The sequence below is a fragment of the Mastigoproctus giganteus genome, chromosome 2, assembly GCF_048544385.1.
Source record: "Mastigoproctus giganteus isolate SK-2022 chromosome 2, ASM4854438v1, whole genome shotgun sequence".
Classification (NCBI taxonomy): Eukaryota; Metazoa; Arthropoda; class Arachnida; order Uropygi; family Thelyphonidae; genus Mastigoproctus; species Mastigoproctus giganteus.
In genome coordinates, this window is record NC_143576.1 from 218,369,375 (window position 1) to 218,397,118 (window position 27,744).

Here is a 27,744-nt window from a genome sequence, read left to right on the forward strand (position 1 = left end):
AGTTTTTTGTCCCTCCAGCAGATAACCTGATAGCAGGTTATCTCTGGTGACAATATTCAGACAGAACAGATAGCTTTAGCTATATTAAAACTTTCAAAAACTGTGATTTCGTATACGTTCTGCATGGCAACTCTCAGTGAATAGTTTCTTTACAACTGCTTTTTGTCATCAAAAGCTTCTTGTTATCTGATAAGGAATCAGTTTGTCCTGAAACAGACTGTCATTGCAGTCTCATCTTTTAAACAAAAGACCAATTTAACCCTTTGGCAAAGTCATCTGTTCAAAGCTGCAATATCAGGACAACTCATTGCAAAGGCCAGTTTGTTCTGTTGCAAAAATTAAGACCATTATCTTATCTATTAAGTTTAAATGCTGCTGGCTGAAAAAACAGATTAAAGAACAAGACCCTGCAAACATCTTATAAAAAGAGAAATTTTAGCTTTTTTTGCATTAATTCTTAAAGATAAATGCAACTGCTGTTATGGGTGCCAAACTACTTTTGAAATATTTCTGGATCATAAAATGTTGATTTGTTTTGTAAAATATCCAAGATTTTGGAGAATTCTGGATTGTAAAGTGCTGGATTTTTAGAGTTTACTGTACAATAAAAACAATAATGCTGAAAATATTAGTACCAATTTTTATTTTATTACAAAATTTAAATATTGATAGAGACTATCCAGAAATCTGATGTACATTTGGAATAACAAGAACAAATGAATAGCAATGTTGCCTTATTTCTCATTCTTTCCTCTTAATATTAAGAATTAAAACTCAATGCACAAAAAAAAAAAAGTTTGTGATGAGGTACTGTTTATTCATTCAATGATTATCACAAAAATGCTGCAGATCCCTGAATTTTTTTTTTTCCCACAGCACCTTTGATAAAGACAACTATTATATTCAGTAGGTATAAAGAAAGATTTATTTTTTAAACTGAATGAAACATTATTCATATTCAAATAATTATTTAAAATGAACTCAATTCATTTTTTAAAAAATAAATATAGTTTATTTTTAATCAAACTCAATGTTTAAAATTGAATTTGATTTTACTAAATTAAAAATAAATCAATTAAACAACAAAACTGGTAAAAAGCAACTCAATACACTACAGAGCTTCAGCCTTCTAGAGAGAACTTTACAGATATTCGAAGTAGTGAATGGCAAGTGGCGTTACCAACTACATCACCATGGGTGGACGCACAAACTTGCTTACTGAAACGGTTACATTCATAGTAAAAACATCACAAGTCTAGTTTTAGGAACTTATTACACCAAACACCACTCCAAAAGTTAAGCAAACTTGGCCTCCTGTGATTTATTCTTAATTTCATAAAACAAACAAGGTCCCAAATTTATCCACAAGCTCAACAGAAATATTTTTACTGCAGTGTAAGTCTTCCCATAAATACTTATGGATAACTGTTAACAAAAGCCCATTGCTTCCTTGCACTACATAGTAATACTAATAACAAAAATCTTTCAAATTTGGGTTTTCAGGAGATTCTGGGTTTGGTGTGCTGTATGAGGCCATTCATTGTCATGTAGGGAAAAAGCCTTTTCAATTTAAAAGTTTGTAGATATACTATGGAGGAAATTCATTAACACTCTGTATAGACACCTCCATACCCTATGTTAACAATGAGCTGTCCAATCATATCAAATCATGTATCATGACTTTGATACTAACTGTGACATTAGGAAACATGCTGCTTCAGGAAGCTATGGACAAGTTTGCCACATTTACATAATCATACAGATTACTATGAATATATACAATTCCTTTTTATTTTTTTTGGCTTAAATGTTAGAACCGAATGCTCAAAAAATTTTCCGACATAGAGAAACAGAGTATAACTGTCATAATGACAATGCATAAAATTTCTTCTATAGTCGATGATCTGTGCACTTTACTACCATTAGAGCCATACAAATTAAGTTTCAAAAATCTGAAATTTCTGAAACCTAATCTATTAGTCTCAATATTGCCAATATTATATAATAATAATAATTCACCAAGAACTGCTTGCTGTAATATCATATTTCATTTCCAGTCACATATCAGTATTTGTGTTCTGGATGCTATGCTGTCTGGGACTGTCATTTTTATTTTTCCAAATAAACAGCATTTATTTGGGTATGGTTACACATTATTCATAAGTAAATCTGATTAAGTCATAACGATTATATAAAAATTCCAGTTGTAATGACAGATCCTAGAGAAACTGAGTACCAATAATGTTACTACTGGAGCAGCCAATTTTAATAAATTTCCTGCAATTCTTTCGATGACAAAGATTTTGACATATGGACAAACAAAGAGATGGTGCCAAAGTATTTTAAAATCTTTTACTTCATCTCTAAAGTAAGAAAAATTAAAGCTACCCTCACAAACTACTCCAAGGGATCCACTGAAAGTTTGATGAGTCTCCAGAGCAATACTACAATAAAATATAAAAAGAGCAAAATAGAAATATGTCACAATTAGAAAACAAGGGGAATGGCTAAGTGGGTATCTAAACATCACATGGCAAGTCATTAAAAAGTAACACTTCAATTTGCAAAAATTTATGTAGTCAGTAATTAAGAAGTAAACAAATAGGTTACCCCAGCAAAATTTGATGGAGGGAGAAAAAAACTTCTGGGCTTTCAAAATGTTAAGTTGAAAACCATACATTTTTTTTTTTTTTTTTTTTCCCCTTACTCAATTTGGAACAGCTCAATAAGTCAATGTTAGTAAGAAGTACTCCAGAGTAAATAAATTCCAAAATTTGGGAGTGGGCCACCTCCTGCACTTGACCTACTAGAAAATTACCCTACATGTCATCTTTTAAATGAGTAATTTCTGTACTCATTTTCCTATTTTAACTTGACTGCAATATCTTTTTTTTGAAGCCCAAATATCACAGCTAATGTCACAGCCGTTTTCCAGCTTTTGATGATTTTAATGGGAAGATAATGCACCCCTTTTTGGTGAAGGCCACTGATGTCTCAGTTGTTTTGATTCATGTAACTCTTACTTTTTATTTTCCACACTCAGAATTTCACTAAATGCCTGTTTTTTTTTTTTTTTTGTTTTTTTTACTTCTCATTTGTAATGATATTCAATATGTCACTTTTATTATTATGTCACCAGAACCTTACCCTGCTTCAATTAAGTGGTAGGAAGAAAATATGCCATTCTAGAATCCTACACACAATAGAAAAAAAAAAAAAAGAAAAGAAAAGAGAGAGAGAGAAAATACTTGCAAGAAAACGTGGCAGGGGAAGCTGTGAAATATTTTTAACCTGGGGAATGATCTGCAATACACACAACAGGCAACAATTTGTGTATGCATACAAATGTGAAAGTTAAACGACCTCAAAATATTAGGAAGGTTTAGTGTAAGGCAAATGACAATTTTATAACACATGAATTTTATCTCTTATGAAACATAAGAGAAATTTATTACTTTCCAGTGATAGTCATTGGCTTGTAGTATATATACCCATTAGAGGTTAAAAATTGTAATGCAGACCAAAAAATGTCAATATCTTTCAACTGACTTCTTTACAACAAGGAATGAGACTGGAGTGAAAATTTGTTTCTATATGTATGGAAGGAAGGAAGTGAGGTGGTTGTTGTTATTTAAGGGTTTTATGCCACAAGGGAACAAAGGCCAAGATGTGTCTTTCTAGGTTTCTTAATGTAAATCATGCCTACTAAATCTGCCGATCAAAGCAGACCTGCTGAATGAAATTAAACAGAGGAAATGAGGAACAACACTAGATTGCTTTGTGGTAATGCTTGAAAACAGGAAGTTTCTCTTATACATAATTTTCAAATATGAAATTCTCCACACAAGCTGAAAGATATCTGTAGGAGTAATTGCTAGGACCCAAGAGTGGGTAGACTGACAATGAAATTTTGGAATTAGTATTAAAATGGCAAACTATACAATTTATTTTTTAAATGCTTTGATGTTAAAAAAAAAATAAATAAAATCTTATCTTCCTTCACGGATTAGGCAATCCGTCTGCTCCGATTTCAAAAAGGTCTGCCCATCTTTTCTTTGGTTTTCCTTTTGCACTATGTGTGTAAGCTAATTTAGGAAATCTATTATCTTCCATTCTTTCTACATGTTCTTTCCATCTTTGTCTTATAATTTTTCATTAATTGAGTAAATCTTTAATTCCTTTCTAATATTTATGTTTGGTATTTTATCTAATTTTGTACATCCTTTAACATATCTTAAAAATTTCGTTTCTGCAGCTTGTATTCTATTAATGTCTCTTTGTTCCGGTATCCATGTTTCAGAACCGTAAAGAAGTGTTGGTATTGCCATTACTTTGTAAATTTCTTTCTTTGTTTTCTTAGCCAGAGTTCTTTTTATTGTTCCACATATATTTTGAAATTTTGCCAATTTCTGGTTCATATCTTCTTCGACATCATATGTTATCACATCCTAGATATTTAAAATGTTTTACATGCTAATATTTTATTGTCTATAACTATTTTTGTTGTCACCATATTTTTTCCCTTAAAAGCCATTGTTCTAGTTTTCGTTGTTGATATTTTAACTTTATACTGTTCTCTTATTTGGTTTAATTTAAATACTGTTCTTTGTAAATTATCTTCACTATTTTGAATAATTACTTGATCATCTGCAAAGCTAGTCCGACTTAAGGAATGTAGAGAATAATCCTTCCCCCCCATCCAATTTGATTAGACCCCTAAATTTAACTCTAAAGTCCAGCTACAGGACCAAAAGAAATAATCGGCCCATATTTATTAAACAGTTTAGACCTCAAAATCTAATTTTATGCCAATCCAAGTAATGATTTCCATGCTGCCAGAGGTATGGTGTTTGAAGACAGCAGTCTTGAGCGCTCATTGTTGAGACCGCACGGTCTGAACACTACGGTTCTGGCAGTGGGGAAGATATCCCACCGGGTTCACAAAATTGATATCGCCATCCTCAAGAATTATTAGCGAGTTGGACTAGGAGAGTTGGAAAAGAAGCTTCCGGTATCTAAAATAAAGATAATCCCTGTTGATTTATAATAAAACAAAATATAGGAATTATCGAGCACTCAATAGCTCTCAATTATCAAATAGCTGTCAATTATCACATCTAGCAAATAACAGTGTATTAATCCTATTCTTTGTATTTAAATATATCCCTGCATTAATTTCCTCTTTCCATTTACATATCACATCTTCGATATATATGTTAAACAACGTTGGTGACAAGCTACATCCCTGTCTAACTTCTTGATTTATTATACTTTCTTCTGTTAATTTGTTACCTGTATCTATTACTATTTTTGTTCCTTGATATAAACTCTGTATTATTTTTGTAAGATGCTTTGGGTATCCTTTATTACTCAATATGTCCCATAGTTTTCGTCTGTTTACTCTATCAAATGCTTTTTCATAATTTATAAATGCGTTTCTAAATTAAACTCTTTTCATTTTTCTATAAATATATTATCTGTACATGATCTTCCTTTTCTGAATCCTGCCTGTTCTTCTATTAATATTTCGTCAGAGATAATTTTAATTCTATTATTTATTATTTTGCTATACATTTTATATACTGTATTTAATATGCTAATCCCTCTATAATTCTTTGTATCATTTCTATTTCCTTTTTTAAATATTGAAATAATTTTTGCTATCTTCCATTCTTCTGGTATTTTATATTGTTCCCAACATTTATTAAATAAATTTAATATCCTGTCTTTTAAAACACTTCCCCCATACTTGATCAGTTCTGCATTTATACCATCCATTCCTACTGCTTTCCTATTTTTTGTAGCTTTCAATGCCTTTTACAATTCTTCCTTTGTTATCGGATCTATGACACTAACTGGGTCTAATTGTATCTCTTCTATTTGATATGTTGGATCTTTCCACAATTCTTCATAATGTTTTTTCCATTGTTCTTCCTTTATTATATTTATTCTTGAAGTGCCTTTCTCTGTGCTATTCATCAAGTGTTTCATCATTTTATATGCCAAATTTTGTCTTCCATGAACATCATGTACTATTGTACTTATAAATCTATCCCATGACTCTGCTTTAGCCTTCCTTATTATATCTTTAGTTTTATTACATTCTTGTTTATATATTTCTTCGTTCTCATTTGTCCTTTTTGTATATATTTAAGATATTAAAATAAAGATGAAATAAAATGTCTTTCTAGTTTTATATTTATCTACTTCTTCAAAATATTTATCTAACCTTTCTTTAAATCTAATCTCTAATAAACATATAAATATTTGTTGTGACACCAGTAAAGCAAGGTATGTATACAATACCCATCATAGAAAGAGGTTAACAGAAAAAAAAAAAATTCTCATAAGCTCTCTGATTCTATAAGGCTAATTCTAACAGCTGATTACTATAAAGCTTTTCTTGCTTCTCTTGTTTGCAGAATCCTGCAAAGAAAATATGCCCCATCATTAGGCCTACCCAACCCTTTCAAGGCCTTAAACATCACAATCAGATCTTCACACAAATACTAGTTTCTAAACTTGTTGTCCACAACTGCTACTGTTGCCCACTTCACAATTTTCAAGAAGTGCTGCATCTCCCATTGTTTTGATAGCATTAAAGACTGCTGCTTGGAAAAGCAATACATACTGATATATATAAGTTCTGCAGGAGAAAGCTGAAGAAATGATGGTGATAGTGATGGAGGAAGAAGTGGACTATGATAGGTAAGTACAAAGGAGGCTGTAAAAATTTGCTGATAATCTGAAAGTTGGATGAATGGTTAATGACCAGAAGTAGGCTGTGTTATTCAAAACGAATGGATCATTTACAAATATGGTCTAAAAAATGGCAGCAAAGGTTTAACACTAGTAAAATTAAGGTTTTGCACTTGCGAAACAGAAACCCCATAGTTTCGGTACAAATTATCAGTGCTATGTGGGGTACTGCTGTATATTTTTTCTAGTTCAACAAATTCTGCTTGATTAACCACCACCAGTTTCTTAAATTCTCTTCTCTAGGTAATTCTCCAATGGGGAGAAGAAAACCTGGTTAACTTAAACCTTCTAAATCCCAATACTGACTTATTTCTCACAAAACAATATCTGTTGCTCCTCATCTGCATGCTCATCTTCAATAACAGTCAGATTTCTACAGAAGATGATACTGTTACTAGGAATAACAATGACTTCTAATCACTCTTGGCATATCACCAGAACTGTTTCCTCTGCATAAAATAAACTGGACTTTTTCTTTCGCTCTTGGCATTACTTTTCTTCCAAACAGCTCCTGACTCTATAATCACAAGTTTGACAAATCATAAATCTATTCTGGAATACCAGAATAGTGCTTCACATCTGGGACAGTGTCCCCAAAAACTCTTAATCTCTAGACTCTATTCAAAAGTGGGTGGCCAGTTTAATTAATGATTCCTCACTTAATTCCCTATCAACACAGACTTTCAGTTTCTATTGTGCCTTTTCTATAAATTAACATTATTCCACCTCTTTCTTCCAAACTAGTCGAAACACATGCCTCAACTAGTTAACATTCATTTATTCCAATTTCAACCACTAACTCACTGAACTAATTTTCCTCTCCCTCATTTATACATTCTAGTTCTGTTATTTGGAACAACCTTCCTTCTTATGTATTTCCTAGGTATTTCAATCTACAGAAAATTCAAGTTCAACATCAACAACAGCTTCTGTCCTTTTTCTCAACCTGCACATGAAAATGAAATACTACATGTTTCAATAACTTCCACGCTTCACCATAAAAATAAATAATTAAATAAAAACTCAAAAGGCAAGACTCTTACTGCATCTGGGGGAACCAGTGCTTGTTTTGACGCAAAATGTGGTTTTGGTCACTTCAAGCTTTCAATTAACTTTCATGTCTGGTGTAATAACACTAGTGTAATATTACACCAGACAAATAGGCAAATAAAGTCCTCTACCACCTGGTATTGCCTAGTGACAAAGAGGTTCAATTATCCCTCTGTGGGATGTGGATGCCATACCAAACTCCTACTTACATTGGTTCACCTGGGTAGTCATCTCCCAGTACTAGGTATTCATAATATTTTTGTGTATGGAGGACAAAGGCAAGGTTACTAGGGGATCCACCAGAATGAAGGCACAAACAGAGGATTTGGCTGTTACAAAATAACTAGACTTTGATTAACTTTGTTCCACTTTATCACACAGTATATTCCACTTAATTTCTCTATGAGGAATGATATCTCCCACAATACAACATTCTGCAGCATTCGAGTATACATACCTTCAAGCAAAAATAATAATGGCATGTAAAACAATCCCAAATTGCTATCCACAACCATAGAAATGAATGAAAATGATCAGTGATAATTTCAAAGCCCATTATTAAAATGCAAAGCTTTGGGCAATATACATGGAAAAGAAAAAGAAAAGAACATAAAATGCTACTAATAATAGCAACAACACAAAAATGCTACTAAGTGAAAAAATTATACAGTAGACTACAGATAAGAAACAGAAAAATATCTCTATAAAGACTGAGGCAAATAAGAAATCCAACTTCAAAGAGCTAGCTACTGAAAGAATGTACATGCCTATTCCTACACATTACTGGAAGGAGGAGGAGAGCAATCCATTTTTAATACACTAGAAGGGTCATAGAAAATATCACAATGGCCTTTGTATATAAAGCTAATTACAATCAACAATTTTGAGAAATTCCTTCCCCCTCCTACGAAGGTCCAAACCTAAAAAGTATCAGAACCTATAGCACTTAGTATTGTGCATGGGCTGAGAAGACAAAAGATTGTTGACATTAGACTTGAATTTTGTAGACTGAAATTTTTTGGAAATACATGCGAAAAAAGGTTTTCCAGGTAACAGAAGCATGGGTGATAAATGAAGAAGAGGAAAAGTTGGTTCTGGGAGTTTGGAGTTGGCCAGTGAATGGATGCTGACTGGTTGAGGCACATTCTGAGGGCTAGTTTGAAAGAGGGCAGTAAAATGTGAGAACTAGTTCAAAAGAGGTAGAATATGAGGACTGGTTTCAAAAAACAGGTAGAACTACAGATACCAACAAAAAACAGTGCCCATGGAAGTATCTATAGTAAAGGCATGAAGCAGAGAGAGAGAGAGAGAGAGAGAGAGAGAGAAAGAGAGAGAGAGAGAGAGAGAGAGAGAGAGAGTTGCTGTTGTTGTTATTTGGTTTTTAGGAGCATTAGCAACTAATGCCATATTGCTCCGGGGATATGCGGTGGTCATTCTCTGACCTTTCCGCATCCTCCGTATTTGGTGGTCACAGGCTCAAACCCCGGTCTAATCAAGAAGCATCAGCTATGCACTGCTGCTCCTGCCCAACTGGCTATGGAGCCACCGAGAGAGAGAGAGAGAGAGAGAGAGAGAGAGACAGAGAGAGAATGTGTAAGGGACAGTTCATCAATTAACCTTACTGTCCATTAAATTAAATTAACTGTCAAATTAAGCTATACATACGATCTAGACCTTACTGTTCACTGAAAGAATGTACATGCCTATTCCTACACATTACTGGAAGGAGGAGGAGAGCAATCCATTTTTCATACACTAGAAAATATCACAATGGCCTTTGTATATAAAGTTAATTATAATCAACAATTTTGAGAAATTCCTTCCCCCTCCTACGAAGGTCCAAACCTAAAAAGTATCAGAACCTATAGCACTTAGTATCGTGCATGGGTTGAGAACATGAAAGGCGGATATTGTTGGGATAGCAGAGACGTGGTGTCACACAGATATAAGGAATGCAGAACTGGAATTTGGGGAGTACAATGTGTACAGAAAGGATAGACAGGATAGGAAGGGAGGACGTGTTATGCTGTTAATTAAGAAAAACATTAAATCAAAAGAAGTGCATCCAGTTGATATAGATGAACAGTGCACTGTTGAGTCAATTTGGTGTGACATAAGCACTGTGAAAGCAAAAATAAGAGTAGGAGTGTGTTATAGGCCTAATCTCTCGAATGAGTACAATGAACGATTGTACAGAGAAATAGAGTGGGCTAGTAAATGAGAATGTCTTATAATGGGGGATTTTAACTTCCCAGATATTGACTGGAACTTGTGTGTTGGTCACTCACACACTAGTAAGACTTTTGTGGATTTATTGGATGATTGTTTTCTGCTGCAGATGCTCGAGAGGCAACCAGAGAGGGTAATACTCTTGATCTGGTTATCAGCAGTGATCATTTGTGTATTAGGAATTTGCAGATAAAGGAACCACTAGGTGGCAGTGATCACAGTGTACTGATGTGGGATTTACTTAAAGATATAATTACCATCAGGGGTAAAGGAAAGGGTTTTTGCTTCCATAAAGGTGAGTACAGTGGTCTCAGACAGTTTTTAAATTCTGTACAGTGGGATCGACTGACGATGTTACCAACAGTAAATTCTAAGTGGGAAGCATTCGAGGAATTAATCGTGGAAGCTACTAAAAGTTTCATACCTATTAAGAAATACTGTTCAGGGTTTAGGCCTAAATGGTTATCAAATGACAGAGAAGAAAAATGCATGGGATGCATATAAATTATCAAGCGACTCAGAAGCCTATGGCAGATATAAGCTAGTCTGTAATCAGGTCACAAAGGAGGTTAGGCAGGCAAAGGCAGATTACGAGAAATCTTTGGCAAAGGATGCTAAGAAAAACAGCAGGGATTTCTTTACTTATATAAACGATAAAAAGAAGGGGATGAATCTGATTGGTCCAGTTGATATCGATGGTTCGACTGTTGATGATCCTGCTCACAGAGCAAACAAACTGAATGAGTATTTTGCATCTACATTCACACATGAGGAATTATTAAGGTTTGAAAATGGCAGAAGGTTATCAAATTGTAGCAGGGTGCTTAATGATTTTGAATAACTGAGAGCAAAGTAGAGGAGAAATTGTTGAAGTTAAACATAAGAAAGGCACCTGGGGTGGATGGGATCTATCCAATTATATAAAGGAGGCGGCAAAGGAAGTAAACAAACCCTTAGCCATAATTATGAGAGCATCCTTGGACTCAGGGGAGTTCCCCATGGACTGGAGATGTGCAAATGTATCCCCAATTCACAAAGGGGGATCGAAGGGGACACGAGAAATTACAGACCAGTTAGTTTAACTTCTGTTCTGGTTAAAATAATGGAGTCACTGGTTAAAGATGCATTGCAGGATCATCTAGACAAGACTGCAGCAATAATTCAGATACAGCATGGGTTTGTTAAGGGAAAGTCTTGTCTAACAAATTTGATAGAATATTATGATGTGGTTACAAAGGAACTGGATGTAAAAAATTATTTTGATATCATATATTTGGATTTCAGGAAAGTTTTTGACACTGTTGTGCATGGAAGACTATTGTACAGTGGGAGAAGACAGAGGGTGGTAATTAATGGGTGCTGCTCTTCGTGGACTAATGTTATTAGTGGAGTCCCACAGGATTCGGTGTTGGATCCTCTTTTGTTTTGTATATTTATCAATGATACTGATGAAGGTATATCAGCCTTAGTGTTGAAGTTTGCAGATGATACAAAGGTTGGCAGGGTTGTTAATGATAGTAATGGCAGTGTGCTACTGCAACAGGATCTAGATAATTTGGGCAGATGGGCTAAGAAGTGGCAACTGAAGTTTTACCTTGACAAATGCAAAGTACTGCATATGGGTAGAAGTAACCCCAGAGAAACGTACCAACTGTGTGGTACTACACTTAAGGTTGTAGAAAATGAAAAAGACCTGGGAGTAATTGTGCAGTCAGATATGAAGTTTTCTGAGCAATGCAGACATGCTGCCAGGGCAGGTCATGGGTTTTTGTCAATGATATATAGGAATTTTGCTAGCAGGGAAAAGGAGATGATTGTCCCTCTGTATAAGGTAATGGTCAGGCCACGCCTTGAGTACTGCGTACAGGTCTGGAGGCCTCATTTTAGGAAGTATGTAGATTTGCTTGAGTGTGTACAGAGAAGGGCAACAAGATTGGTGAGGGGAATGAAGAGATCCTCTTACCAAGAGAGGCTTAAGTTCTGCAAATTGCAGTGACTGGAGACTAGGCATCTGTGCGGTGATCTGATTGAGGTGTATAAGGCCTTGAATGGGTTGAGCATGCTGAATTCTGATGGGATCCTTCCACTTGTTCAGATTATGAACCTAAGGGGGCATAAATTCAAATTAAGAAAAGACATGTAGAATAGATGTGCGGAAATTTGCCTTTAGCCAGCGGGTGGTTAATTGCTGGAACAAACTTCCATCCATCGTTGTGGAAGTTGATAAGTTAAATAAATTTAAGGAGGAACTGGACAGGCATTTGGAGGGAATGGTGTGATTTTTTTTTTTTTTTTTTTTTGCTGATGCTGCATAAGCTCATACACTTGCTTTCTTGCATCACATGCCACTACTAGTACTACTACTACTACTACTACTACACTTTTGAATAGCTAAGGAGCTTGAAAGTGGTTTTGGGGACAGAACCTCAGATGTGGAAACAATAATCTATGGTAGGGCAGAATACAGATTTGGACAGTCAGTATTTTTTTATTTTTTTATTTGTAAGTAATAAAAAAAGGACTAAATTTTAGACAAACTGAAGTTAAGTTTCCTTCACCCCACTGGAGAATAACATGAAGATTGCCATTTAAGGAAATGGTGGTGGATATTTGAGAAGTTGAAATTACTAGTGCAGTGCAAGCTTTTTGACGGTTTCAAACTGGAAGGAAAAATGTGTGCTTTCATCAGCAAAACAATGAAAAGGGTTTCCAGTCAGTGGAAGAAGGTCATTAATATACAAGAAGGAAAGAGTGAGAGAAATAACTGAGCCTTATGGAATATCAGTATTAGTGGAGAAGTCAGAAGACAGAAAGCCATCCCATTATAAAAGCCTTAGAAATGTCAAGAAAAACTGCTTAGTTTCACAAAATGTTTCTATTAAATTTGTTCAAAGGATGAGTAACATAAATCAATATACCACCAGTGGATTGACACCGATGGAATCCATATTGGCAATCATTAATCAGATGGAAAGGTTCAAGATATTTTATAAGCTGGCAGTTGATAGATTTCTCCATTATTTTTGAAAGAGTAAAGGTAAGTGTAATTGGGCAATAAATGTAAGGGAGGGATTTGTCATCCTTTATAGCAGTGGTTTCCAATCTTTTGTCACTCAAGTCACACTAAGTTAAAAGATGAATATTAACAGCACACTGAAATAGTCGTTGTTGTTGTTGGTATGAAAGTTTCACGACACAAGGGCAACTGTGGCCAATATGTATCTGTCAGTGTCATTATGTTCATTTTAATGATTTAGGATGGATATATCACAGTGTGTTTATTATTCCTAGATGTTTAATGTATATAAAGAGTTCACTTAGGTTTGCTTTGTCACCAAGTACATGAGAGAGGGTTAGAGGAGCTTGCAAGTTTGCTAATGATTGGAAGGATGTGGTTCGAACGGCTGAATAGGATGGACAATCAATCAGGATGTGCCTTACTGTAAGTTGTATCTGACAGACAGAGCAGAGCTGAACTCAATGGAATTTTTCCTAATCTTGCGGCACACCGGTTGGGACCCACTGCTTTATAGAAACTGGCTGGATATGAGTCAAATTTCCATTCAGAAGAAAAAACAATAGTGGAATAAGAAAATATAAAAATAAGTGACACAGAACAGGAGCAAGCTCAGGAGCACAGATTTTGATAAATAACAAGTGAAGAAATGCCATCAGGATCTGGAGCTTTCTTGGCATTCAGATTGTTCAGACTTCTACTAACGCACAACCCGAATCACCTATCCTCATAAAGTACTCAGACTTGAAATACCACTCAGGAAAGCACCTGTCCTCAAATATTCCGCCTTGAAAGAGCACTCAGTGATGAAATATGGGCTAACAAGGATGTTTGTCTGGCCTATTAGTCCTCTAGAATCATTAGTGATTATCTAGCAGCTGCCAAAGCTTGTGCCTGCAGATCAGGAACCGCATCACACAGCCGTCATCTGCAGCACAAGGAACTGCCTTGCTGTAATCTAATGATCGACAAATGAAACAGCTCATCTAGGACATCATGTTGTAGGAACAGGTGACACCTTGGAATTACAATTTCAGTATGATTTAGCTGGAGGATCAACTCGTGCAGCAAGGATCATTCAAGAAAATGTTATAGGAGCTTTCACAGCATTATTGAAATTGTTTTCAATATGATGTTGCATGGTTCACATTTTAAGAAAGAAATAGTCGCCTACTACTGAAGAGGATATTGGTTTTCACCTCCAATAAAGGATACAATAGAAGATGTGAGTTTTACACAAGTGTTACCTGTGGTTAAATCACTTCTTCTGGTTTGATTGCCGTAGCTGACAGAAAAATTCTACATGTATCAGTTTGAGTCATGAAAAACTTGAATGTGCTATGCCCGTTTCACTCAAGAAAATTTGATGTGCCATGGAGATACTCAGCTAATTTTATCAGCATTGTTCTTGCTCCATTTGCAGCAGAACTTGTCATCTCTTGAAAACTTGTACAGCAAAAGTTTGGAAAGCACCAAAGTCTGCCCTTGTCTTCAGTAGAAGGGCCTCACATCCAGAAGTCAGTGTTCGCACGCTGGGTGCTCCATCAATCAATTCCTCTCATAAATCCTAGTATTCAAGACACCTATACAGAAGATGTACCCAGTCATCTCTTTTTCCACAAGTACACGATGAACGTGCTGAAATACTTAAATCATATAGTTTTCCAAAGAAGGACCCATGTCCTGTAAGCAGGAACGTTGAATATAGATTTGGTTGAAACCAACTTGGCACACCCTTCCCAAACTGTTTGATGCTTGGAAGAAACTTTTTGGTTATTAAACCCTTGGTGCAGTTGTTCCATCTGTTTTGCCACTGATCAATAAGAAAAGTCCACAATCATTTCCTCTCCTCATTATAACCATCGTCAAAACGAATTTCAATTGATATCCGCTCATATGGCTGTCTATGCCACAGATAGAAGCACATTGATTTGAATACTAAAGTCAGATCCAGTAGCAGTCGCCCTGTTATCACCTGAAAGGCCTCATTTGACACAGTCCTTCAAGCCATACTAAGTTGTAACAACATTGTCCATTGAATTGTAAATATTCTCCTAACATTTGCCTTTTGCAACGCACAATCTAGCCAGACATGTGCACCATAGCTCTCAATTGACAAGAAGATGGTCATAAAATAGATTCGATGCCTTGCCTTTTATCTTTCCTAGTTACACAGCCAATCATACCAACAAATTTACAAATCTTTTTTGATGTGTGAGACAAAGCGTAACTGTCTATTAATCTTAACTTCTAGATATCTGATAGTTTTCACACACTGTAGACTCACTCCATCTATCCGGCATTGTGGATTTCTCACAAAACGAGCAAAACTGTGTTGTTAAAAAAACAACACAGTTTTGCTCTTTTCTGTTGAAATCACAAGTCTGTGCAATTTACACCAGGTACTCAGCTCCGACAAAATGAAGTGTGATCGTTCCTCTAATTGGCACCTCGATTCACTTTCCACCAGAAAAACCAAAGTCTTCAGCATACGTGATCATAACAACATTGTTATAGTCCAGTTTTAACCAATCATTTAAGATTAAATTCCACATTAATGGGCCAAGGACTGACCCTTGTGGACAACCTCTTACAATTTGTCCCACATGCTGATTTAACTGTAACTGTTCTGTCGCAGAAGTAATATCTTATAACAGAGTAGATCTGTGGTGTGCATTTTGCTTGAAGTAATACCATAAGAACACTGTGCCAGTCTATGTTATCAAATCCCACAGCGAAATCTACAAAGATACCTAGACAATATTTTGATCTGCATTGGTGTACAGATTCCACCAACTTTCCCAATGCATCATCAGTCTCTTTCCCTGCTGTAAACCCACATTAGTTTTCAGACCATTCACAGTTTTCTTTAACGCATTTCAAAATTCTACCTGCTAGCAATCTTTCATAAACTTTTCTGAGGCCATTCAATAATGCAACTGGATGCAATATAAAGCTGCCCTTTCTTTCGGTTTCAATGACAATGCTTCCTTCCATGGTGGTGGAAATACTCCATCTCTAAGACATGTTAAAAGTGCTTAGCAGGCGCTCTGGTATCAATTTCAGACTCCGTTTTATGACCTCTCCCTCAATGAGATCCATTCCTGGGTATTTATTGTTCTTGATTCTTTCTACTGCGATTTATAATTTGTTCATCTGGAAGCTGTGGTCTTCCCCGCTGCCTCTGTAACTTTCATTAAGCAATTTCATTTCCAAGTAATTGTTTTCACTGTCATCAGGGTCCCCATTTGCTTTCATATCACTCACCAAAGTATCTAAAATCATACCTACACTTTCTTACCACGTTCGAGAAGTACCATCACTTGCATGAATTGAACATGTGATATCTCCCGCTGGGTGTTTAATTTTACTAGTACATAATTTGTAAATTAAGTCCCAAGAGCCACTGTTCCCACATATCCTTACAAGTTCCTTCCACGCATTAAATTTTTCTTTTGCAATCAGACACATGTATCTTTTCTTCTCAGTCATTTATACTCATTCCTGAAATGCATTTGATCTTCTTCACCACGACATTTATTTCTTTGGTATATCTTCCTAACTTTATTGGTTTCTTTGTGAAACATTGCTAACTATGGAGTCCACCACTTAACAGGCAATTGTTTAGTTTGACAACACCTCATTGACACTGCAGAGGCATTACACAACCCTGCATCAGCTGAACTGCTGCAGGGCCACCAAATCATTTAACACATGTGCTGACACTGCAGCCTTCTGTTTGCGTAATTCTTCAAACAGATTCCAGTTAGCAATACATACAGAGAATCATCACAACTGACCTTGCATGTACTCATTTTGACAAGTGACCTTTTCTGCTATCTCAAACCACTCTATGATCAATGGAGACCCAGTCAGGCTCAACATTCCAGCTCATTATGTGCTTGGACCCTCTTATTGTTGAAAGTGTGATAATAATATCCGATTCCCCATTAACTGTCCAAAATGTGCTATGCTCTGACCTCTAATTATGGATTACGAGATTATTTTGATTGATTGTTTCCTCCAACGAATGCTCTCTGTTACCAGCATACCTGCTATACCATGGGCACCTCTGTAGCCAGGTGGGCAGGAGCAGCAGTGCGTAGCACACGCTTCTTGATTAGACCGGGGTTCGAGCCCATGACCACCGAATGTGGAAAGGTCAGGGAATGACCACCGCATATCCCTGGAGCAATATGGCCTTAGTTGCTAATACTCCTAAAAACCAAATAACAAACAAACAAACAGCTACACCATGAAGTATTTTTGGAATTGGAGTCCAAGCACAAAATTATTGTTTGTCCTTTAAGATATTCTAACAGATATTCCATGTAATCTAATTGCGATTCAATATCTGCACCATGCTGGAAGTATATTGATGCTAACTAAAATTTTACATTCTCACTTTCAACACAGACACATACAGCATGAGAATTACAAAACAAATGCAGTCTTGTCACCTCTAAGTTATGATTAAAGATAAGGATCGTGGTGTGCGGATTATGCTCGTTGCACGACAATTTTTGTAGACAGAGAGAACACCGCGACTTTTCCATCACTTTTGTAAGGTTCTTCAATGCATGCCAGATCAACCTGTTCAAGATTGCAAGCTATTCTCAGCTCAGCCGCTACAGCTTTTGACCATTGTGCATTCAGCTAGATTATTTTTACATTACTTTTACCATTAATCTGTTCATTATGATTGCTGCATGTACCATTCCCATATTTGCAGTAATTCTGATCTGAACTTCTTTGGCTACTGTTTTGTTCCATTCTGAATATCAGATACATCCGTTCTTTCAATTATTAATTTCCAGGCATCTCCTGTCCCTAACTGAATGAGCTGCTTTATTTCCTTGATTTAAACAGTTCACACATGCAACTTGCTTACGAATAACCAGACAAGTGTGATATGTATGTCCACTCTTTGTGCAGTGGCTGGAGGCAGGCTCTTGCCGCCTGCAAGTTTTTGTAGGATGGCCAAATGACTGGCAGTTGTTACATCTGGGGTCCAAATGAAATGTATTTAGCCGATAGGACATCATTCCTATATAAACTCTTCCCTGATTTATCAAATATTTATATATGTGACTGGACACCTCAATTATCCAGTTTCTACCACTTTTTGTTTTGTTTATACTTCCAAAACAAACCAAAAGTTCTGGCTCTATCTCTGTTCTGTCTACATGAAATGTATTTAGCCGATAGGACATCATTCCTATATAAACTCTTCCCTGATTTATCAAATATTTATATATGTGACTGGACACCTCAATTATCCAGTTTCTACCACTTTTTGTTTTGTTTATACTTCCAAAACAAACCAAAAGTTCTGGCTCTATCTCTGTTCTGTCTACATTCATATAGCTCAAGTTTCCCTCATATATATCACTCTTTGTTTATTCTTTCATCAACATCATAGATAATTATTTTTGGACTTGGGTTTTTTTAGACTTTGTTTTTTTAGTTTTTTTAGAAACGAAACACCCATATGCCGAATCAGTTCATTTTTCTTTATCTCATCGATATCCTTTTCAATCTCCAACTCCAGTATAATACCTCTTTCCCCTATTTGTCATACTTTGCAAACCCATACAGTTTTTAGCATTCCTGACATTGCCCTACCAACAGCGAGATCATCTTTACTGCTTTTTAGGTTTGAATCTTCTTTTGCTTTAATGACAAGCACGTGAATTTCCACAAAGGCATTATTACCTGCAAATTCTTGCTCCCCATTGCATTATGATATGGTATTTTTTTGCAAGTCATGCACGCACCTGTCCTTTATATGCTTGGGTTTGGGTTTTATTGGCGCATCAGCAACTAAGGCTATAATGCGCCCTTTGTATGCCATAATTATGCGAGCATCACTAGACTCGGGAGATTCCCTTGGATTGGAAAAGTGCAAATGTATCTCCCATACATAAGGGTGGCTCTAAAAGTGAAGTTGGAAATTATCGACCTGTCAGTCTGACTTCAGTAGTAGGGAAAATAATGGAGGCAATGATCAAGGGTAGAATTCAGGATCATTTGGATTGAATTTAAATTCTCAAGGATACTCAGCATGGTTTTGTAAAGGGAAAATCATGTTTAACAAATCTGGTTCGCTATTTCGAAAGGGTCACTCATGAGCTGGATTTAGGGAATAATTTCGACATTGTTTATTTAGATTTCAGCAAAGCTTTTGACTCTGTCCCACATAAGCAGTTGCTTTATAAGCTGGAACAGGTTGGAATCACTGGGAAAATCCTTAGATGGATAGAAGGATGGCTTCAGGGCAGGAGGCAGAGGGTTGTGATAAATGGCTATTCCTCAGATTGGGTTGATATAAGAAGTGGGGTTCCCCAAGGATCAGTATTAGGACCACTGTTGTTTTTAATTTTCATAAACGACATTGATGAAGGGATAGAGGACGTGATGTCTAAATTTGCAGATGATGTTAAAATTGGTTAGAGTAGTTAATGGTCACTGTCAAGCTGAGCTTCTTCGGAGAGACCTAGATAGATTCAGGAATGGTCAGAAAAATGGCAGCTATGCTTTAATCCAACAAAGTGTAAGATATTACACCTGGGAAACAGTAATCCCAAAGTAACTTATTCACTTGGTGGAGTTCAACTAAACCCAGTACTGGAGGAAAGGGACTTGGTTGTTACGATACGATCAGACATGAAATTCTCTGAGCATTGTAAATAGGTTGCAAGGAAGGCCCATGGTGTCCTATCGATGATCTATCGAACTTTTGCAAGTAGAGATAGGGACGTGATAATCCCATTATATAAGGCTTATGTTAGACCACACTTGAAATACCGTGTTCAGGTATGGAGACTGCACCTAAAGAAAGACATCGAGCTTCTTGAAAGGGTGCAAAAACGGGTAACTCGCCTGGTGAGATCGGCAAAAGAGCGTCCTTATGAAGAAAGACTTCGAATATGTGGGTTGCAGAGTTTGGAAACTAGACACCTTAGAGGAGATTTGATTGAGGTGTTTAAGGCTCTGAGAGGCATCAGTAAAATGAATGAGGACGAAATTTTCAAGATTATAAATGATGCTAGAACTAGGGGACATAAATTCAAGTTACGGGGGGAAATGTTTAGATTGGACTGCAGGAAGTTTTATTTTAGCCAGCGAGTTATAAATTACTGGAATAAGTTGCCTTCATGGGTGGTAGAGGCCGACAGTTTGGGGAAATTCAAAGGTCATCTGGATAGTTTTTTTAGATTTCAGCAAAGCTTTTGACTTTTCAATTTAGATTTCAGGTAAGGGAAGCGCATAGGATGATAGGTTTAATTTCCTTTTTTTTAATTAATTATTATTATTTATTATTTTGTTTTGTTTTGTTTTTACCATTTTTTTGTTCGGATTTTTTTTTTTTTTTTCTTTTGGCTGGTGCAGCATAAGCCATAGGCTTTCTTGCACCATGCGGCCATTACCAATACTAATAACCATACTTTGCAGACAAGACAACCTCTCCTTCAAAATTTCATTTTCTAATGTACCCCATCTCAACAGAATTTACTCCATTGTCTTCACTTAAGAGGAATTCTTGCAGATTACTTTTAAGCAAACTAGTGAATTTTGTGACTGGACATAAGTATACTTGACCAGTTTTCTCTGGCGAGGTTTCTTCCTTTCCTTCACACTCCAATCCCTGTCTCTTCAGACTCATTTTCTTCAGGCTCAAAGTCTGGACTAAAATTTTTGTTTTGATCCTCAATTTGAGGGGACATTTAGATCGAGGATGCAAGACTCTTTACACCGTTTACTTCCTCTAAATTAATATTGCAGATTAAATGCTGTTCACCATCCATTAAAGAAAGATTATTATTTTTTTTTTTAAATTTTTTTAGGAGCATTATCAACTAAGGCCATATTGCTCTGGGAATATGCAGTGGTCATTCCCTGACCTTTCCGCATCCTCTGTATTTGGTGGCGACGGGCTCGAACCCAGGTCTAATCAAGAAGTGTGTGCTACGCACTGCTGCTCCTTCCCACCTGGCTACGGAGGGGCCAAAGAAAGATCTAAAGCAATATTTTGCTTCACCCTTTCAAATGACCCAGCCTCATGTGCATGATACACCCTTTTTCTAGTCATGCTTCTTGTATTCCTCTTTATCCCATGTAAATTATTCTCACTCATATTCAGGAGTTCCCACCAAACTGTCCTGTTCCACATTCACTAGTTTATTTCCTTTCTTAGTAGTCAATCCCTGAGAATCTATGCTATCATCTTAGGCTTTATCTTGAGAAGTTGATGGACTGTCGTCGAGGACAGCCCCAGAGACTACTTCCACCCAATCTTTATCTAATACTTGCATTTCAATGTCAGCACTGAGCTCCGATTTGTTCCCTTATTGATGGCCACTTTTTCCACTGAACCGTTATTATTGAAATCGTTCTTCCTTTTAAACTCCAATTTTCTCTTTGCTTTTTCAACTTCTTTTCCCTAACCCCTTCTGACTTCCTCTCACCAGTATCAGGAGTTCCCAATGAAGTGCCCTGTCCCACATGCACCAAATGTTTCCCTTTTTTTGAAGATCAACATATTCTCCATCTTGAGTAGACAATGGGCTATTTACCCCAGGGGGCTCACATCTGGTGAGTATGGGCTTGGCACACCCAGGGTCCTGAGCTGGGTATCACCATTCTTCCCTTTCTTGGTGATTCTCTTCTACTTCTGGCTTTTGCTCTCTCTCTCTCTCTCTCTCTCTCTCTCTCTCTGGGTAACTCAAAATATTTTTTTTGGCTGGTGCAGCAAAAAGCCTCAGGCTTCCTTGCACCACATGGCTAATAATAATAATCTTCCAGAGCAGCTCCAGAGACTATCTCCTCCCAATCTTTATACACTTGCATTTCATTATCAGCATTTGGCTCCAATTTGTTTCCCCGATTGACCGCCTATTTTTTCCACTGAACTTATATTCTTGAAATCTTCCTTCCATTTGTACTCCAATTTTCTTTGCTTTTTCCTTTTTTGACCCCTTTTTCTTGATCCTCTCCTCACTTCTATCCACATGCTTGCTATTTACCTGTTGCTCTCCATCTTTTTAGCAAGCAGTAACCATGGTCAATTGCTGTAACACTGTCTCCATTTTCCTGTGATTTGTGTAGCACAACTATAGATTAATACATCCAGATCTAATGCAGGTGATGCCAAATTATTGATATCCGGAGTTTGCTATGAAGATTCTAGCTGGCATTAAATAACTTTCCTCCTCATCTCAACTCTCATAGCCATTCTCAGCCAATCTTTGGCATTACAAGAATGCAAAATGGGATGATCTGAAAGGTTCTGCAAGTGAGATTGAGCCATATGAAATTAGTGATATTGTAATTACAGATGATTGTTTATTAGAAAAACTTGTGAGCACAAAGGCAAGTAAGACTCCTGGAGTTGATAGCATATACCCTATAATTTTGAGGATGAGCACTAGGGAGTGTATTAGCATTAGTAGAGGCATATGATGCAAGAAAGCAAGCTTATACAGAATCGGCCAAAAAAAAAAAAAAAAGAAACCTTACCATTTCAGCCATCCATTCAATCCAAATGTTTGTCCACTTCTTCCTTGAATTTATTTAAGCTATCAACTTCCACAAAAACAGACGGAAGTATGTTCCAACAATCAGCCACCTGCTGGCTAAAGGGAAATTTCCATACATCTATTCAACAACTGTCTTTCCTCAATTTCAGTTTATACCCCCTCGGGTTTGTAATCTGAGCAAGAGAAAGAATCCCATCAATATTGAGTCTGCTCAATCCATTCAAGGCCTTATATGCCTCAATCAGATCACCTCACAGGTGCCTAGTCTCCAGATGTTGCAATCTGCAGAACTTAGGGCTTTCTTCATAAGAGATTATTTTGATTGATGGTTTCCTCCAACAAATGCTCTCTGTTATCAGTATACCTGCTATACCATGGGCACCTCTGTAGCCAGGTGGGCAGGAGCAGCAGTGCATAGCACACGCTTCTTGATTAGCCCGTGATCACCGAATGCAGAAAGGTCAGGGAATGACCACCGCATATCCCTGGAGCAATATGGCCTTAGTTGCTAATGCTCCTAAAAACCAAATAACAAACAAACAAACAGCTATACCATGAAGTATTTTTGGAATTGGAGTCCAAGCACAAAATTATTGTTTGTCCTTTCAGATATTCTAACAGACATTCCATGTAATCTAATTGCGATTCAATATCTGCACCATGCTGGAAGTATATTGATGCTAACTAAAATTTTACATTCTCACTTTCAACACAGACACATACAGCATGAGAATTACAAAACAAATGCAGTCTTGTCACCTCTAAGTTATGATGCTCTAAGTTATGATTTGAAAGGCAAATATTTGTTTCCTTCACCAGTCCTGTTGTCCTTCTCTGTGCTCATTCTAGCAACACTACATCCTTCCTAAAATGAGGCTTCCAGACTTGTACGCAGCACTCAAGGTGTGACGCAACCATTGCCTTATACAAGGGTATAATCACCTCCTCATCCCTGCTAGCAAAATTCCTATATATCACTGACAAGACTCCATGACCTACTCTGGCAGCCTGTCTGCACTGCTCAGAGAACTTCATATCAGACTGCACAATTACCCCCTGTTCTCGTTCATTCTCTACTACCCTGAGTGTAACACTTATACATTACTTTGTATTTGTCAATGTTAAACTTCAGTTGTTACTTCAGTATTGAACCATTGAAGTTAATTATGAGGGCATCTTATGACTCAGTGAAGGTTTCTTGGGATTGGAGAAGTGCCAATGTATTGCCAATACATAAAAGTGGCTCTAAGAGTGAAGTTGGTAACTACAGACAAGTTAGTCTGACTTTAATGGTAGAAAAAATCTCAGAGGCAGTGATTAAGAGTGCAATCCAGGGACATTTAGATAGATTAGCATTAGCAAGGGCACATGATGCAAGAAAGCAAGATTATATAGCATCAGCCAAAAAAAACCAAAAAAAAAACCAACCCTTATTTCACCCATCCCCTCACTCCAAATGTCTGTCAAGTTCTGCCTTGAATCTATTTAAGCTATCAACTTCTACAACAACAGATGGAAGTTTGTTCCAGCAATCAACCACCCGCTGGCTAAAGGCAAACTTCCGCACATCTATCCTACAACCGTCTTTCTTCAATTTGAATTTATGCCCTCTCAGGTGATTATTCTGAGCAAGAGGAAGAATCCCATCAGCATTGAGCATGCTTAAACCATTCAAGGCTTTATACACCTCGATCAGATCACCTGGCAGGTGCCTAGTCTCTAGACACTAATTTGCAAAACTTAAGCCTTTCTTCGTAAGAGCAACCCTTTGTTCTGTTCACTAATCTTATTGACATTCTCTGTACTCATTCCAACAGCTCTACATCCTTCTTAAAATGAGGCCTCCGCACCTGTATACAGTACTCAAGGCGTGGCCTGACCATTGCCTTATACAAGGGGATAATCACCTCCTTATCCCTGCTAGAAAATTCCTGTATATCATTGACAAGACACCATATGCATTCTGAAAAGATACACATTCTGATGGACACACATCATTTTGTTAAGGGTAAATCATGCTTAACTAACTTAGTAGCTATTTTGACACAGTTACTCATGAGCTAGATTTAGGGAATAATTTCAACATAGTCTATTTGGATTTTAGTACAGCATTTGACTCTGTCCTTCATGAGAGGTTACTGTTTACTGTATAAGTTTGAAAAGGGTGGGATTGCTAGAGATTCTAAGATGGACTGCTGGGTGGTTGCAGGGCAGAAGGCAGAGGGTTGTGATTATTGGTGTAACATCAGGAGTGAGGTCCCTCAAGGATCAGTCCTTGGACCACTGTTGTTTCTCATTTTCGTAAATGACATCGACAAAGGAATAGAAGGCACGATGTCAAAATATTTGCAGATGATAAAGATTGGCAGAGTTGTTAATGATCAATGCCATGCAGTGCTCCTTCAGGATGACTTGAACAGACTTCAAAAATGGTCAGAGAAGTATGTTTTAACGCTGCTAAATGCCAGGTCTTACACCTGAGGAATAGTAACCCACAAATAAATTATACACTTGGTGGGGTTAAATTAAAAACAATGGAGAAAAGGGATCTGGGAGTTACAATATAGACAGATATGAAGTTTTCTGAACAATGTAAATGGGCAGCAGGAAGGCCCATTGTGTCCTATCAATGATTTGTCGAACACTATGGTGTAAATATAGGGAGGACATAATCCCACTGTACAAGTGGGATTATGGAATACTGTGTTCAAGTAAGGAGACTTCATCTGAAAAAGACATTGAGCTTCTTGAACGGGTCGAAAGACAGGCAACTCGAATGATGAGATCAGCAGAAGGATGACTGTATGAAGAAAGACCCTGATTATGTGGGCTACAGAGATTGGCAACCAGGCACTTCAGAGGTGACTTGAATGAGGTTTATAAGGTTCTGAGAGGGATTAGAAAAATGAATGAAGGTAGAATTCTAAAGAATTCTAGAACTAGTTGTCATAAATTCAAATTGCAGGGGTTGAGGTTTAGATTAGATTCTATGATTGCAACTTGTTGGAACAAGTTGCTCTCACAGGTAGTTGAGGCTAACAGTTTGAATAAATTCAAAGTTCAAATGTATACTTACCCGTGTGAGGAGGGAAGCATGTAATTTGTATTTGCTTATCTACTTGGATGGGTTTTTTTTTTTTTTGCCAGTGCAGGAAAAGTCTGTGGCTTCCTTGCACTATATGGCAAATACTATTACTATTACTAAAGATGGCAGTTAGGTCAATTAATGACTCATCTCTGACAGTCTCTCTCCACTCTGTCTCATAGACATTCTATTTCAGCTGCATGCCTTTTCTATGGATACTTCCATGGGCAATGTTTTTCTGAATTGGCTTCTATAATTCCCATTCTCTCTTCCAAACCAGTCTGAACATTTTCCACAACTAGTCAATATCTTTTTACTGTTCAACTTAAAACTCATAAAACCAACTTTTCTTCTTCCTCGTTTATTCATTCAACTTCCGTTTCCTGAAACTACCTCCCCTCCTATGTATTTCCTGAAAATTACAATCTACAGAAATTCAAGTCTAATGTTAACAAGTACAGTCAGTCCTCATATAGCATGATAGTTGTGTTCCTAGAAACCCTCGTGCAATGCAAAATTGTGCAATATAAATAACAGGCCCTATGGGAAAAATAGGGTTAGGTGCCGATCACCCAAGATTGAACACACATTTGTAACCAAAACATTACCAAACACAATAAATAATCATAATAAAATAGTTACGAATTTTATTACGACTATTACGTAATAAAATATTGATAATGCTTTTGCTTCTATTGTAAGCAAACTTATTCTTTGTTTGATCTTCTATCCAAACAGATGACAGCCGTTCCATCTCTTCCAATTCTTTGTGTCTTGATCTAATGGATTTTGTTACACTTTGAGTTGTTCCTGCTATGAAAGTTGTTTTTATTTTCTCTGCATTCTTTCTAATTCTTGGCATTGCCTCATTTAGGTCTCTAGCATGTGCAATATCACATGGTTTTTCATTTTGCTCAAAATGTTTCACAATTTCATTTTTTTTCCCTATTGACAGAGGCCGACTGGCTATAAGCCTTACCAAGGAAACCCCGGTAGGCCAGAGGCCAGAAGATGATGGAGGCTGGTGTGATTTTGGCCATAAACGCTAGTATGAGGCTGCTACAAATTTTCCCGGGTAAGAATTTTTGACCCAGTCCGCCTCTGTCTATCGATATTGCTTTTCTTTTTCTCTCTGAATCTGTAGTGTCTTTACCAGGACACTTCCTTTTCAAATCTTTTAAGTATTTTACTCATTTTTAGGAAATAAAGCACAATTACAAAATGAGGAGCACGCTTGATACACATAAACAAAGCTGTGCGCGTGTAGCAACTGAATAAACAACACTGTAAAGGCAGAGACACACCATTAACACCACACAAGCTCACATTTTACTAAAGCACATTTCTGGGGGTTACTACCGTAAAACAATAAAAACAATTTCCAGTTGCATTTCTGTTAGTGGAATCTGTTATAAATGGGTAGTAAACTCAATCTAATTGCACTTGCGATAATACCAATAGCTGGAATTGTGTGGGTTTTTACGTTATTATGGTGAAATGTGTTTCCCCTTCACTGATAGAAAAAACATAAATACATTTTCAGAATCTTCTCTTCATTCCTATCATGCATTCAGTTGGGGTAATTCCGCATTCGACTGCCATTTCTTATAAACACAAAGGCAAATCGTGCATAAGTGAATTCGATTCATGTTATATATGATATCATTCCCCAATTTATAAATCGTGTATGATCGAATTAGTGTAGTGTAAACACGTGTTATACGAGGACTGACTATCTTCTTTCATCTTCTCAACCTTCGGCCCATGCATGGGACTTAAGTACTACAGGTTCTAATACCTCTAGTGTTTGGGGTTTTCATAAAAAAAAAAAAAAAAAAACATGGGGTATACCCATCATTACTAACAGTTTCACGATTGCAATGTACAGTGCAAGCAGAAAATCCAATTGTTCAAAACAACTGGACTTTGCAAAAATTCAGTCAACTTGATTTATTATTGGGATATGACTATCAGTTCTATCAGCATTTTAGACATGTCTAAAATGAAGAATGTTTGTGATAAGTCTCAGTGACCCAATAATTCATCACAGCAAACAATGGCTGCTT

The 27,744-nt window shown here is 36.7% G+C and overlaps 1 protein-coding gene across 1 annotated transcript in view; it reads right to left on the reverse strand.

Moving 5' to 3' along the window:
* LOC150090130 (putative receptor-type tyrosine-protein phosphatase mosPTP-1) overlaps positions 1 to 27,744 on the reverse strand; it is a 529,269-nt gene that overhangs the window by 104,439 nt on the left and 397,086 nt on the right. The gene's annotated exons all lie outside the window — the stretch shown is intronic.